Genomic DNA, 13,200 nt, shown 5'->3' with positions numbered 1-13,200 from the left:
GTAAACACTACATTTTCTCTGAACATACAGTGTTTACAACAAAAAGCCTACAGGGGCTGACTACACTTACCAGAACTAATACAAGAAGCTGTAGTTGTTCTGGTGACTATAGTGTCACTTTAAATATATAAGAATTGTTCTGGTCATTTAAGTGCAATAGCCTTAAATCCTACAAGGTTAAATATATTGCGTTTATAATTTCTTGTTTGTATACAACGACACAGTACACCTATTTGAAAATGCCTTATATAATTATTTACAATATAAAACATTCTTAGCCAAGTGACCTTGTTCTCACTTGTTTTTCTACTAACCTTTTAACAGATGCAGAAGACAAGCAATGTAGCTTGGGGCGATACTGATGTAATCACAGGAAAGTGATTCCTTTGACTCACATTATTGTAGACTGACTGAAGGGTTTCATTAGGTTTAGATATATTCTCCTGAAAATCAGACCTGATACAATCATAGCAGGTAAATATATTAGTACAAATTTATACAAAATTCAGTGCACTCGACTTTTAATCACAGAACGTTTTTACAACTCTTAACTACAAATAATAGGAATGTAGTTTCAGTATATAATCTCACATTGAATAAGCAATATCACAATATCAAAGCAAAACCTTTATGTAATGTCCTACTCTAAACCAAACTAATGCCTGAGATTCACCTACTTACTTGTGAAAGTGAAACCCATACTTCTGGGACTCTCTCAACTTCAAAGTTAAATAGCCCTATCTGCCGTCTCTGTCTTCCTTGTACAATTTACAGTTTACACTATCCATATTAGAAGAGTCGCAAGTCACTGCAAAATTCAAATTTTAGAAAATGTAAATCTCTAAAAAGGTAATGCATGCATGTTAACTACCACAATGTTAAGTAAGTCATTTAATTTTTTCTAAATAGAAAAATTTCAGGCACTCACTGCGATTGTTTCCAGGCAGATTTATTGCAACGTTTCGACCTATCAAGGTCTTTATCAAGCTTGATAAAGACCTTGACAGGTCGAAACGTTGCAATAAATCTGCCTGGAAACAATCGCAGTGAGTGCCTGAGATTTTTCTATTTATACATATTCCTTGTGTTTTTTTGCTGACCCATGCTCAGTAGCACCCTGGATTGAATTGTTGTGGCTGAGTGCGACCCTACCTTTTTTCTATTTTATTTTTTATGGCAATTCATGCACGTAAATCATGTTTACTAACCTTCATTCCATATCGCAACTATTGCAAACGGCGGGTCTTGAACTACAGCCAGGGTGGGCCTGTCCATTGACACCAGTGGTGCCATGGCCACAGGTGGCACTGTGAAAGGGACTGCATTGTGCCACCCCTGTACCTTTAACAAATCTAGCCCGGGCCGAATATTTGAGAGTATTGCTATATACATGTGCAGTTCCAGGCCTCGGTTAATGTGTGTACATTGAAAAAAAGGGAGCCCAAAAGTATAAACTTGCACGTCCAGCAGCAGCAAGTCCTTTAGCTAGCTGCAAGAGTGTTGCAATGGGTTGCCATGGCAATGCTCTGCGCAGCGCGCAATGCAATGTTACTGGTGACACCCCCTTAGAAGGCCTGCCCCGCTATCCTGATTCCAGTTGTCAGGTATGTTGCTTGAGTTATATACTGGGCAATTTTGTGCAGGGCGTTAGCATTTTGTGTAGGATTGTGCAGGGGCTGTGATCTGCCATCACAGTGTTCTCCAAACCTAGGGTGGTACGCTGCAATATTTTCTGGTGGACTGCAATATCTGAGGTTCACATGGTCACCAGATTATGGGTAATCACAAATGATTGCAGTGTGAAATGAGACAGTACTTGTGATTTTCACAAAAAAACTCCTGCTGTCATTGGTGGCAATGGAGTTTGGGGAAACAGAGTATATATTATGCACAAAGAAATGACCAATGGACATAAAGTCCAGAGGACACAGTAAAGTCCATATATGAATATAATGTAATTTAAACTCAATTTATTTATATATGTTTAAAAAGGAACAGTAATTAAACCAAACAAAACTAAAAACACAAAAAAGGTAACTTATAAACACAAAATAAAGGGGAGCTGATAAGCTCTAAGTAAGAAATGGGGTAGAAGAGGTTTTAGAGCAATGGAGGCTGATTGTAAAAGGAATGATAAGATAGAGACAGTTATGAATCCTAATCGTATATAGGTTACAACGTAGTTATGGTGAGTAAAAAATATACTCACGGGGAGTTTGAACAATATGGTACCTACAGGATAGTACAACAAGAAAATGTAGCAAATAAAGGATTACAGAGGGATAATGTCTCTGAAAAACATTATGTAGCTAAACCTTCATTAAACTTACTAAACACTGAATCGACTTCAAGGTCGCTGTCTGAAAAAATAATGTTGTAATGAAGGCAAAAGGCTAGGTTGGTTAAAAAAAAAAAGAGAGAATTATAGAGTAAATCCGCCTGTTTGTTATCAGGTAGTTGTGGTTAGTAGAACCCAATAGCTCAGCTAAGCAGTAACTAGAGTTGAGTGAACCCAAACTGTAACGTACCGAACATTACGATTTTTTGACCCTGAACCCGAACCCGGACATTTCAGTAACAGTTCAGGTCCGAGTTCGGTTTTCAGTGATTTAATGGCACGTTTTGAAAAGCTGCAGGGCAGCCAATCAACAAGCGTTTGACAAAACTGCCGAATTGCGTCCGAACAGAATGAGAACAGTTTCGTATCGCAATTTCATTCGAATGAATGAAACTCCGATCCTATTTATTGCAGCGGCTGCCGCTTAGTAGATAACTCCCTAATTCCCACGGTGTTAGGGAGCTATCTACCAAAAGGCTGAAAGACCTAAATTGACCTTTCAGCCACATTTACTAATACTAAGTAAAGATTACTTAATATTAGTAAATTCAGCCCCTACTCGCTATATCGTGAGTAGGGGCATGTCTACTAAGCAGTGAGCTGTAAAAAAAATAAAATAAACTATTGCCCCAATCCCTGAGCGGCGGGCCCTAAATAAGAATGTGGAGGGGGGACCTACTCTAAATGGCAAATTCCCCTCCACTTCAAAGGTGACTAGGGGTCCCCAAGCCCCTAGTCACCTACCCCCCCTCATAAAGCCTTGCTCCCCCCCTGCAATTAGGCTAAGAACACTCTGATTGGTTGGTTTAAGCCAATCAGAGTGCTCTGTGTCATTTTACACAGCTTGTGAAAGTTCATTAGGTCCCCCTTATTCTAATTTAGGGCCCCCACCTGCCGCTCAGGGGTGGGGGCCGGAGGGGGAGGGTAATAGGTGTCCCCCCCCATTATTTTACTTTAGCACCCCACCCGCCACTCGGGGGTGGGGGCCGGGGGGAGGACAATAGTTTCCCCCCCTTATTTTACTTTAGGACCCCCATCCGCCGTTCAGGGGTGGGGGCTCAGGAGGGGGGAACCTTTATTTTTTTTTTTTTTATTTTTATTTTTTAACAGTGAGCAGCTTATGGCTGCTCACTGTTTAATAGACATGTTTAATAGACATGCCCCTACTCACGGTATAGTGAGTAGGGGCATAAGTTACTAATACTAAGTAGTCTTTACTTAGCATTAGTAAATTTGACTGAAAGACCAATTCAGGTCTTTCAGCCTTTTAGTAGATAGCTCTCTAATACTGTGGGAATTAGGGAGTTATCTACTTATTCATTCCTGTCATTACATTGACTGGCCAAGTAACTTGCATTTTATATGAATGTGTGTTACTTGATTGTTGTAAGTGTTGCAAATGCTTACAGCTGAATCTTGGCTATGTTTGTATACTTTTTATTTAAAATTGTGTACAGTGTAACCTTCTTCTTCCACTGAGTATGTATATTATTACTTAGGCAATACATTTTACTTCCTTTTGCAGCCCTCTAGCCCTTTCCAGAACTTTTTTAGAGCCATTTTTGTGCCCAAAAGTTTGCATCCCCATTGACTTCAACGGGGTTCGGGGTCAAGTTCGGGTCAAGTTCGAGTCCCAAACTCTAACTTTTTGTCGACGTTCGGCCGAACCTGGCGAACCCGAACATCCAGGTGTTTGCTCAACTCTACCTATAACCAAAAAATTGCAAAAGGATACTGTCTCTGAAGAGAGTTTGTAGTTGAGCCTTTATTGAACTTGCTAAATGTTTAGTCGACTTCAAGGTCGCTGTCTGAAAAAATTATGCAAAGAAGGCTAAACGTAAAAGGAAGCAAAAAAATGCTTTAGATAAAAGGCAAACCTTCCATGCTAACTAAACAATTGCCCTGATGATAAACCTCATTTAGGAGAATTTCCCCTCTTGAAATTTCTACAATAACCTTCACCAACTAACCATAGTGGTAACAAAAATCGTGCTGTGAGTTTAAAATAAACTCTAAAGCGCCTTCGTCTGAGGCATTGAGATGTTCATCCTGCTGTGGTGCTTTTTAAATGAGATTAGAGTGAGGTTTGCAGGCTAAGCATAATTGCATCACATGCCACTCCCACTTCATTCACGTATAATTTATGCAAATATCTGTCCATTAATCCTGTCCGTTTGCAGGCTAAGCATAATTGCATCACATGCCCCTTCCGCTTCATTCATGCATAAGTTATGCAAATATATGCCCATGTCAAGGGGCAGGCTTCAGCCAGTCTTATTCTGGTTGATGAATTAACCCTTGAGCCGGGTATGCATGAGAAGCTCAGTTTCACATTGCCGGCCTGTCTTATGATGAGTAACCATGCGTAGTGCTGGAATGGACCATCGCTTGGGACCGGCAGAGCAAGATAAAAACACAGGGGGCATGTGTAAGACTTATGGGACATGACCATTTGATTCCTGTAATTTTTATAAATGACATATAAAAAATAAATAAATAAACAGACTCTCTTGTTGTGTCTATATACTAGTTGGTCATTGTAATAAACGGATATTTGGTTTAAGCAACATAATTCAGCATTAATGCAGGGAACAATAACAGTTATGTACCTATAATAAACATAAACAAAATATGTTGTTTTAAACAAATAGTTAGAATCTCCTTTCTTGCTCCTATGTACCAATAAATGGGGTAAACGTAAAGCCCTCATTTAACCCATTGGGTGCCAGGGTGTCAAACTTATCGATCCAGAAACACTCTTTTTATTTGAGAGTTGGTCCAAGTCACCACCCCTTTTGCCATATGGATTTTTTCAATTCCTGCAAATTTCATGCCTTTGGGGAAATTTTTGTGGTGCAGTCTGACATGTCTAGCAGCAGGGGTGTCCTTAAAGGTAGTTACTGAGTGGAAATGTTCCATAATCCTTCTTTTGAGAGGAAGTATGGTTTTGCCTACATATTGGAGGCCGCACTCACATATCAGAAGTTACACCACACCAAAGGTGTTACTGTTGAAAAACTGTTTGATGGGGATGTTCACAGTGCCGGACGAATTCAGCCACAGAAGCCAACATCACTGCTGAAGTCTTGCACATGCACAAGAGTACAGCACTGAGGTCCATGGAGGCTCCCCTTGATAGATAAAGCCAATTCCCTGCACTGGTGACATTTCTAGATGGCGATAGCTCTGCCTAGTTTCTAGACGTGTCAAGTGTAGGAAATATATAGAGACAAAGTAGTCTGTACTTTGTCTCAGTATATCTTGTGACTGGGTTGGGATTTCAGTGAGATTCCAGTACAGTAAAATGAGTATTTCATAAAGATTTTATATTTCTGAAATACTAATTTTTCAGTGACAGTTCCGCTTTAAGGCTAGAGTAGCTGAACTGAAAGGGTTTGATTATATTGAACTAACATTTTACATTTTCTTTGCATTCACTTAAAATTCTCACTTTAGTTATTAACCCTGTTTGAGTTTTGTGGGGAAAAAAAAACAAGCCCATTTATTTTTACTTGTGCCCCAGGCCATTGGTTGCCAGCCGTCTCCTGATCATGGCTCCAGCTTTTCTTTTTCAATTTTACTTTATTGAAACATTGTATACAGTTTCATAAAACTTTTTTTCTTATATTTAAAGAAAACCACACATAGCACTCTTTAAGCTACAAGAAAGTGAAGAATAAGTTTGGAAAGTTAAATTCTATTTACTCCATTTTGAAAAATATTCATATTGAGTGTGGCCTAATGGATTGGGCTACAATATAAAAATATTTTAAAATTATCTGATCATTTAATGGTATAAGATATCACTGTGTTGGACAGGAGAGAAAAGTATCCTGCAATGTCTGATACTTTTAAAAATATCCGAGCTTTGCCTTAGTAACACAAAGCAATCAACCGAGTAAGTGGAGGTAGATAAACATCACTTGTGTAATTAATATACATCAATTTTGCAATGAATATACAGCAGTTTGCTAGATGATTAAGAAAACACTAAATAGTGTAGTATTTTAGATAAAGCCAGTGTGAGTGTAAATATAATCAATATGCACTCACATGGGTTGGAGCCAGATAAGGACAAGCTCAGATCTCACGAGCAGATGTGTTCTAAGGGGACACAGACCCTCTTCAGTCTTTGTCCAAAGTGGCTCAATGGGAGATATAGAACAAATAACAAAAGCAGCTGATGGTGAAGTTCAGTGTGAAAAGTGTGAATAATTTTAAGTGAGTAGAAACCTTGCTCACCTGGTTCAGAGCCAATTAGGCCGGGCTCTAGAATAAACAGCTTGTGTTTCTCTATAAGGGGGACACTTCCCTTCTTTGGTCCAGGAAGCAGTGCAAATGAAGTAGCACAGGCTTAAAGTTTAAAAAATTACATTTATTAAACAAAAGTGCAACATATATCATATATAAAAAAAAAAGATAAAGTCTAAAGTAAAAAAAATTATAAAAAATAAATGATAAAATAAAAGATCATATATCACAGCAATCAACTGAGTTGTCTGAGTTTTTTAGAGCAATACGTAGGGTCTTCACCCAATGAAGGTGCAATCCACAAGCTCCCCCAGTAGGGGATTCTTGGCCTTTAAGAGAGATCTCTGATCTCCTCCCTGGCCCATGAAGGGGTAGTGCACATACATTAACAAAAGCACATGGGGTATACTAAAACATATAATTTTAAAAAGGCCAATTTCAATAAGATAAGGGAAGCTTTACAATATATTGACTGGCATAAACTCTTTAGTGAAAAGAACACTGAGGATAAATGGATCATCTTCCAACAAATATTAGAAAGGTACATTTCTCAGTATGTACCATTGGGAAATAAGTATAAAAGAAACAAATTAAAACCAATGTGGCTTAGTAGAGAAGTAAAACAAGAGATTAAAAATAAGAAAAGGGCATTTAAAGCATTTAAATCAGACAAATCAGATGCATCTTATAAAAGATATAAGAAAGCAAATAATGCGTGCAAAAAGGCAATTAAACTTGCTAAACTTCAAAATGAAAAAATGATAGCTAAAGAGAGCAAAACCAACCCCAAAGCATTTTTTAAGTACATAAATTCCAAAAAACCCAAAAATGAAAGTATAGGTACACTTAAAACTGAAACAGGGGTGTTAGTTCATGAAGACCAAGAAAAGGCAGGAATTCTAAATAACTATTTCTCCTCCGTATATATTAAAGAAGAACCCATGGCAATGGATGTGCAAATGATTGCTACTAAAAACTTGCAGAATAATTGTAATTGGTTAACTCAAGACAATGTGCTGCAGCAACTAAAGAAAGTTAATATAAACAAAGCTCCAGGGCCTGACGGTATCCATCCACGTGTACTTAAGGAACTAAGTGTAGAAATAAGTGAACCTCTGTTTTTAATCTTTCAAGATTCTTTTCTTTCAGGAAGTGTTCCGGAGGATTGGAGGAAGGCAGATGTGGTTCCTATATTCAAAAAGGGTTCAAAATCCTTGCCTGGAAATTATAGACCTGTGAGCTTAACTTCTGTGGCTGGTAAAATATTTGAAAGGTTATTAAGGGATAATATTCAAGAATTCCTTGAGAAGAATATGGTTATCAGCAAAAATCAGCACGGTTTTATGAAGCACAGGTCATGTCAAACTAACTTGATTGCGTTCTACGAAGAAGTAAGTAGAAGTATAGATCAGGGTGTCGCAGTGGATGTGATCTATTTGGATTTTGCCAAGGCATTTGATACAGTTCCGCACAAAAGATTAGTGTTCAAACTCAAGGAAATCGGTCTCGATGAAAAGGCTTGTTCTTGGGTAGAACATTGGCTTAAAAACAGAATACAAAGAGTTGTCGTTAATGGTAAATTTTCAAGCTGGACAGAGGTGGCAAGTGGTGTCCCTCAGGGGTCTGTTCTGGGACCCCTTCTATTTAACATTTTTATAAATGATCTTGAAGACAGCATTGAAAGTCATGTTTCAGTGTTTGCAGATGACACAAAACTTTGTAAAATAATACAATGTGAGCAAGATATTACTTTGCTGCAGAGGGATTTAGATAGAATGGGGGACTGGGCACTCAAATGGCAGATGAAATTTAATGTTGAAAAATGCAAAGTTATGCACTTCGGCGTAAAGAATACACAAGCAACGTATACCCTTAATGGAAGCGAATTAGGGATAACAACACACGAAAAGGACTTGGGAATTGTTATAGACAACAAACTATGCAACAATGTGCAATGTCAATCAGCAGTGGCCAAGGCCAGTAAGGTATTGTCATGCATGAAAAAGGGCATTCATTCTCGGGACGAGAATATCATTTTGCCTCTCTATAAATCACTGGTAAGACCACATATTGAATATGCTGTGCAATTTTGGGCACCTGTTCTAAAGAAGGATATCATGGCACTAGAAAAAGTGCAGAGGCGGGCTACAAAATTAATAAAAGGAATGGAACATATCAGCTATGAAGAAAGGTTAACAAATTTAAACCTATTTAGTTTAGAAAAACGTCGCCTGAGAGGGGATATGATAACATTATACAAATATATTCGGGGCCAATACAAACCATTGTGTGGAAATCTATTCACAAACCGGACTTTACGTAGGACACGAGGCCATGCGTTTAGACTGGAAGAAAGAAGATTTCGTCTAAGGCAAAGGAAAGGTTTTTTTACTGTAAGAACAATCAGGATGTGGAATTCTCTGCCTGAAGAAGTGGTTTTATCAGAGTCCATACAGATGTTCAAACAGCTACTAGATGCATACTTGCAAAGACAGAATATTCAAGGATATAATCTTTCAATGTAGGGTAATAACTGCTTGATTCAAGGATAAATCTGACTGCCATTCTGGGGTCAATAAGGAATTTTTTGTCCTAGCTTGTTGCAAAATTGTGCTTCAAACTGGGGTTTTTTTTTTGTTTTTTTTCTTCTCTTTTGGATCAACAGCAAAAAACAGGTGTGAGGAAGGCTGAACTTGATGGACGCAAGTCTCTTTTCAGCTATCTAACTATGTAACTATTAAGACAACGCTTTGGTAACATCAGTCCTGGATGGACCGGTCAAGGCCTCGGCCCAGGCTATAGAGATCCACTGGGCATTTTTTGGTTTACCTGATTGCCAGTCCAGATCTGCTGTGTACACTAAAACAGACAAATGCTTTAAAGAAAAGAAATGAGACGGGACATATCAATAAAATATATATCAATCTATATCAAGCTTTAGGATTAAATTAAACATCTTGCCAAATCTATAGATGTAAATGTAACGGATCACCTGGCACACCGACTGGGTACCTCCGTTTAAGGATGCTCCTAGCGCTTCCTGAGGGCTCCAAGCACTCCAGTCGACACCATAACCACCGTAGACTCCTTCAGAGAGCAAGACAGGAACAAACTCTTACAAGAGCTTAGTAGTGATATAGCAAGAGAGTATGACTAGCATAGCAATCCCATGTAGCAGATTCCCCCGATAGGAGACGGAACTGAAATTTTAATGAAACACTCTGTTTTTATGCACATTTTACACACATAGTACCGCCCACAGGGTTTTGAAGAACAACCAATCAAACACGTAACATATAGTAAAACACTCCCATTCATTCCCACAAAATCCTCCCCTCTGCCTGTGATACAATTATCTCAACACAATAGACTAACTTAATTATCACAGGCAGAAAATATACTGTTTTTACACAATATTAATAACTCAAAATATACACTGCTCAAAAAAATAAAGGGAACACATAAATAACACATCCTAGATCCGAATGAATTAAATATTCTTTTGAAATACTTTGTTCTTTACATAGTTGAATGTGCTGACAACAAATTCACACAAAAATAAAAAGAAATGGAAATCACATTTTTCAACCCATGGAGGTCTGGATTTGGAGTCACACTCAAAATTAAAGTGGAAAAACACACTACAGGCTGATCCAACTTTGATGTAATGTCCTTAAAACAAGTCAAAATGAGGCTCAGTAGTGTGTGTGTGGCCTGTATGACCTCCCTACAATGCCTGTGCATGCTCCTGATGAGGTAACGGATGGTCTCCTGAGGGATCTCCTCCCAGACCTGGACTAAAGCATCTGCCAACTCCTGGACAGTCTGTGGTGCAACGTGACGTTGGTGGATGGAGCAAGACATGATGTCCCAGATGTGCTCAATTGGATTCAGGTCTGGGGAATGGGCAGGCCAGTCCATAGCATCAATGCCTTCGTCTTGCAGGAACTGCTGACACACTCCAGCCACATGAGGTCTAGCATTGTCTTGCATTAGGAGGAACCCAGGGCCAACCGCACCAGCATATGGTCTCACAAGGGGTCTGAGGATCGCATCTCGGTACCTAATGGCAGTCAGGCAACCTCTGGCGAGCACATGGAGGGTTGTGCGGCCCCCCAAAGAAATGCCACCCCACACCATTACTGACCCACTGCCAAACCGGTCATGCTGGAGGATGTTGCAGGCAGCAGAACGTTCTCCACGGCTTCTCCAGACTCTGTCACGTCTGTCACATGTGCTAAGTGTGAACCTGCTTCCATCTGTGAAGAGCACAGGGCACCAGTGGCGAATTTGCCAATCTTGGTGTTCTCTGGCAAATGCCAAACATCCTGCACGGTGTTGGGCTGTAAGCACAACCCCCACCTGTGGACATTGGGCCCTCATACCACCCACATGGAGTCTGTTTCTGATCGTTTGAGCAGACACATGCACATTTGTGGCCTGCTGGAGGTCATTTTGAAGGGCTCTGGCAGTGCTCCACCTGTTCCTCCTTGCACAAAGGCGGAGGTAGCGGTCCTACTGCTGGGTTGTTGCCCTCCTATGACCTCCTCCACGTCTCCTGATGTACTGGCCTGTCTCCTGGTAGCGCCTCCATGCTCTGGACACTACGCTGACAGACACAGCAAACCTTCTTGCCACAGCTCTCATTGATGTGCCATCCTGGATGAGCTGCACTACCTGAGCCACTTGTGTGGGTTGTAGACTCCGTCTCATGCTACCACTAGAGTGAAAGCACCGCCAGCATTCAAAAGTGACCAAAACATCAGCCAGGAAGCATAGGAACTGAGAAGTGGTCTGTGGTCACCATCTGTAGAACCACTCCTTTATTGGGGGTGTCTTGCTAATTGCCTATAATTTCCACCTGTTGTCTATCCCATTTGCACAACAGAATGTGAAATTGATTGTCACTCAGTGTTGCTTCCTAAGTGGACAGTTTGATTTCACAGAAGTGTGATTGACTTGGAGTTACATTGTGTTGTTTAAGTGTTCCCTTTATTTGTTTGAGCTGTGTACATGCCATTCACATAAAACATACATTTTCAGAATCAGCATACTCGAAATATAAATATACTCAAAAATCAGGGCAATCGGTTCAGGGGTTAGAAAGTTAGTCCTTTGTGACCGCAAGCACATTTTCCTGCCCAAAACAGTTCCATAGATTTGGGCTGTGCGGTCGGTCTATTTTATACTGAAAAAATTACTGCGCTAGAATCGCCGAACGGGACCTAGTCGAAGTGGAGTAGAAGGTACGGGTCAGTGGTGTTCGTGCAATTGGGGAGTCGAAAACATGAAAAACATGAGGAAAAGGTCATACCTAAAGTATTAAATATATAAACTGAGGTTAACAGAAAAGTAAAAGATAATGTTTAATAAAGAACACTAAGCATTAGTGAAAGCAAAACAGATAATTAAAAATTCTGCCTAATAACAAAAAAATTAAAAGAGTAAGTAGCAGCTTGAAGCAAAGACAAAGGAAATACATCCCTGAGTGACAGTTTACATCGCCCTGGAGTGACAGTTTACATCGCCCTGGCTGCCAGGTTAGGCATTCAATTTACGTACGAGTTTGTTGTATTTTTCTTTGCTTCTGGTGAACACTAAGCAGAAATAAATGTTTATCAAATTATGATATGAGCCTCTGTGTCTTAACATAAAATTGTTTTTTTGGAAAACGAAATAAGGTATAAAGTTACTAGATTTATTTGCCGGGTATCTCATTAACTCTGAAATGGTTTAATGTAATTCATTATTGTTTCATGAAAAGGCTTGTTGCCACATCAGTGAACGGTTTTGCTTAGAGGCAGCTTAATATAAAATTATGCTTGGCATCAGCCCTTGCTTTCATGCCACTGCTGCTGTTTTGCATAAAACTAGTTCAATTATACAACGTGTTGCTTCATATAGAAGGTTCAAAATGTTTGTGGAGAAACTACTCCTCATCAGCATCTGCTAAAAATAGCACATTTTGTGTTCATTCAGTAAGTAAGGTGTTGTGAGTAATTGGGAAGGAGACTGCAAATTGTACACCTCAACTCTTATTAAGTGTGCCTAGTGAGCAACAACAAAGACCTGAAATATTTTGTGTAGAGACTGTTGGGCTCTCTTGGGAACTCTACCAGAGAACGACGATGGTAGAACGAGTTTATCATAGTCAACAAACCCCAGTATACTGTCTGTGAGATGTTATGGTCCAGCCTGCTGCGTTTAACAGCAAAATGTAGGTAGTACAAACACAGGCCTATATCACCTATGACAAACTCAAGATGTCTATACTGAGGGACTTGCTGTACCAAACTTCACTATGGAGCATGAGAACTCCATTATCACAGCAGTTCTCAGATACAGTTGTGTCTTATTTGTATGTAGACCTCAAGAAGGACTTACATACAGCTTCCTACAAAGACCAAAATATTATATTCCTACACTGTTGATGGGGTTGCAGATCCTGGAGGATGACAAAAAGGAAAAAACAGAGGTAGTCAGATGAGCATGAAAATATATATATATATATAAAATATTAAAACAAAGATAAGCTGCATTAAACACTGGATGAGCAAAGGACTGGACATTCCATCGACATTCCAGCTGGACCTTCTTCACTTCCTCATGGG

Source organism: Pelobates fuscus, chromosome 6 (genome assembly GCF_036172605.1).
Source record: "Pelobates fuscus isolate aPelFus1 chromosome 6, aPelFus1.pri, whole genome shotgun sequence".
In the NCBI taxonomy this organism is placed as follows: domain Eukaryota; kingdom Metazoa; phylum Chordata; class Amphibia; order Anura; family Pelobatidae; genus Pelobates; species Pelobates fuscus.
The sequence above is the reverse complement of the archived record's forward strand: the minus strand, read 5'-3'. Positions refer to the sequence as shown.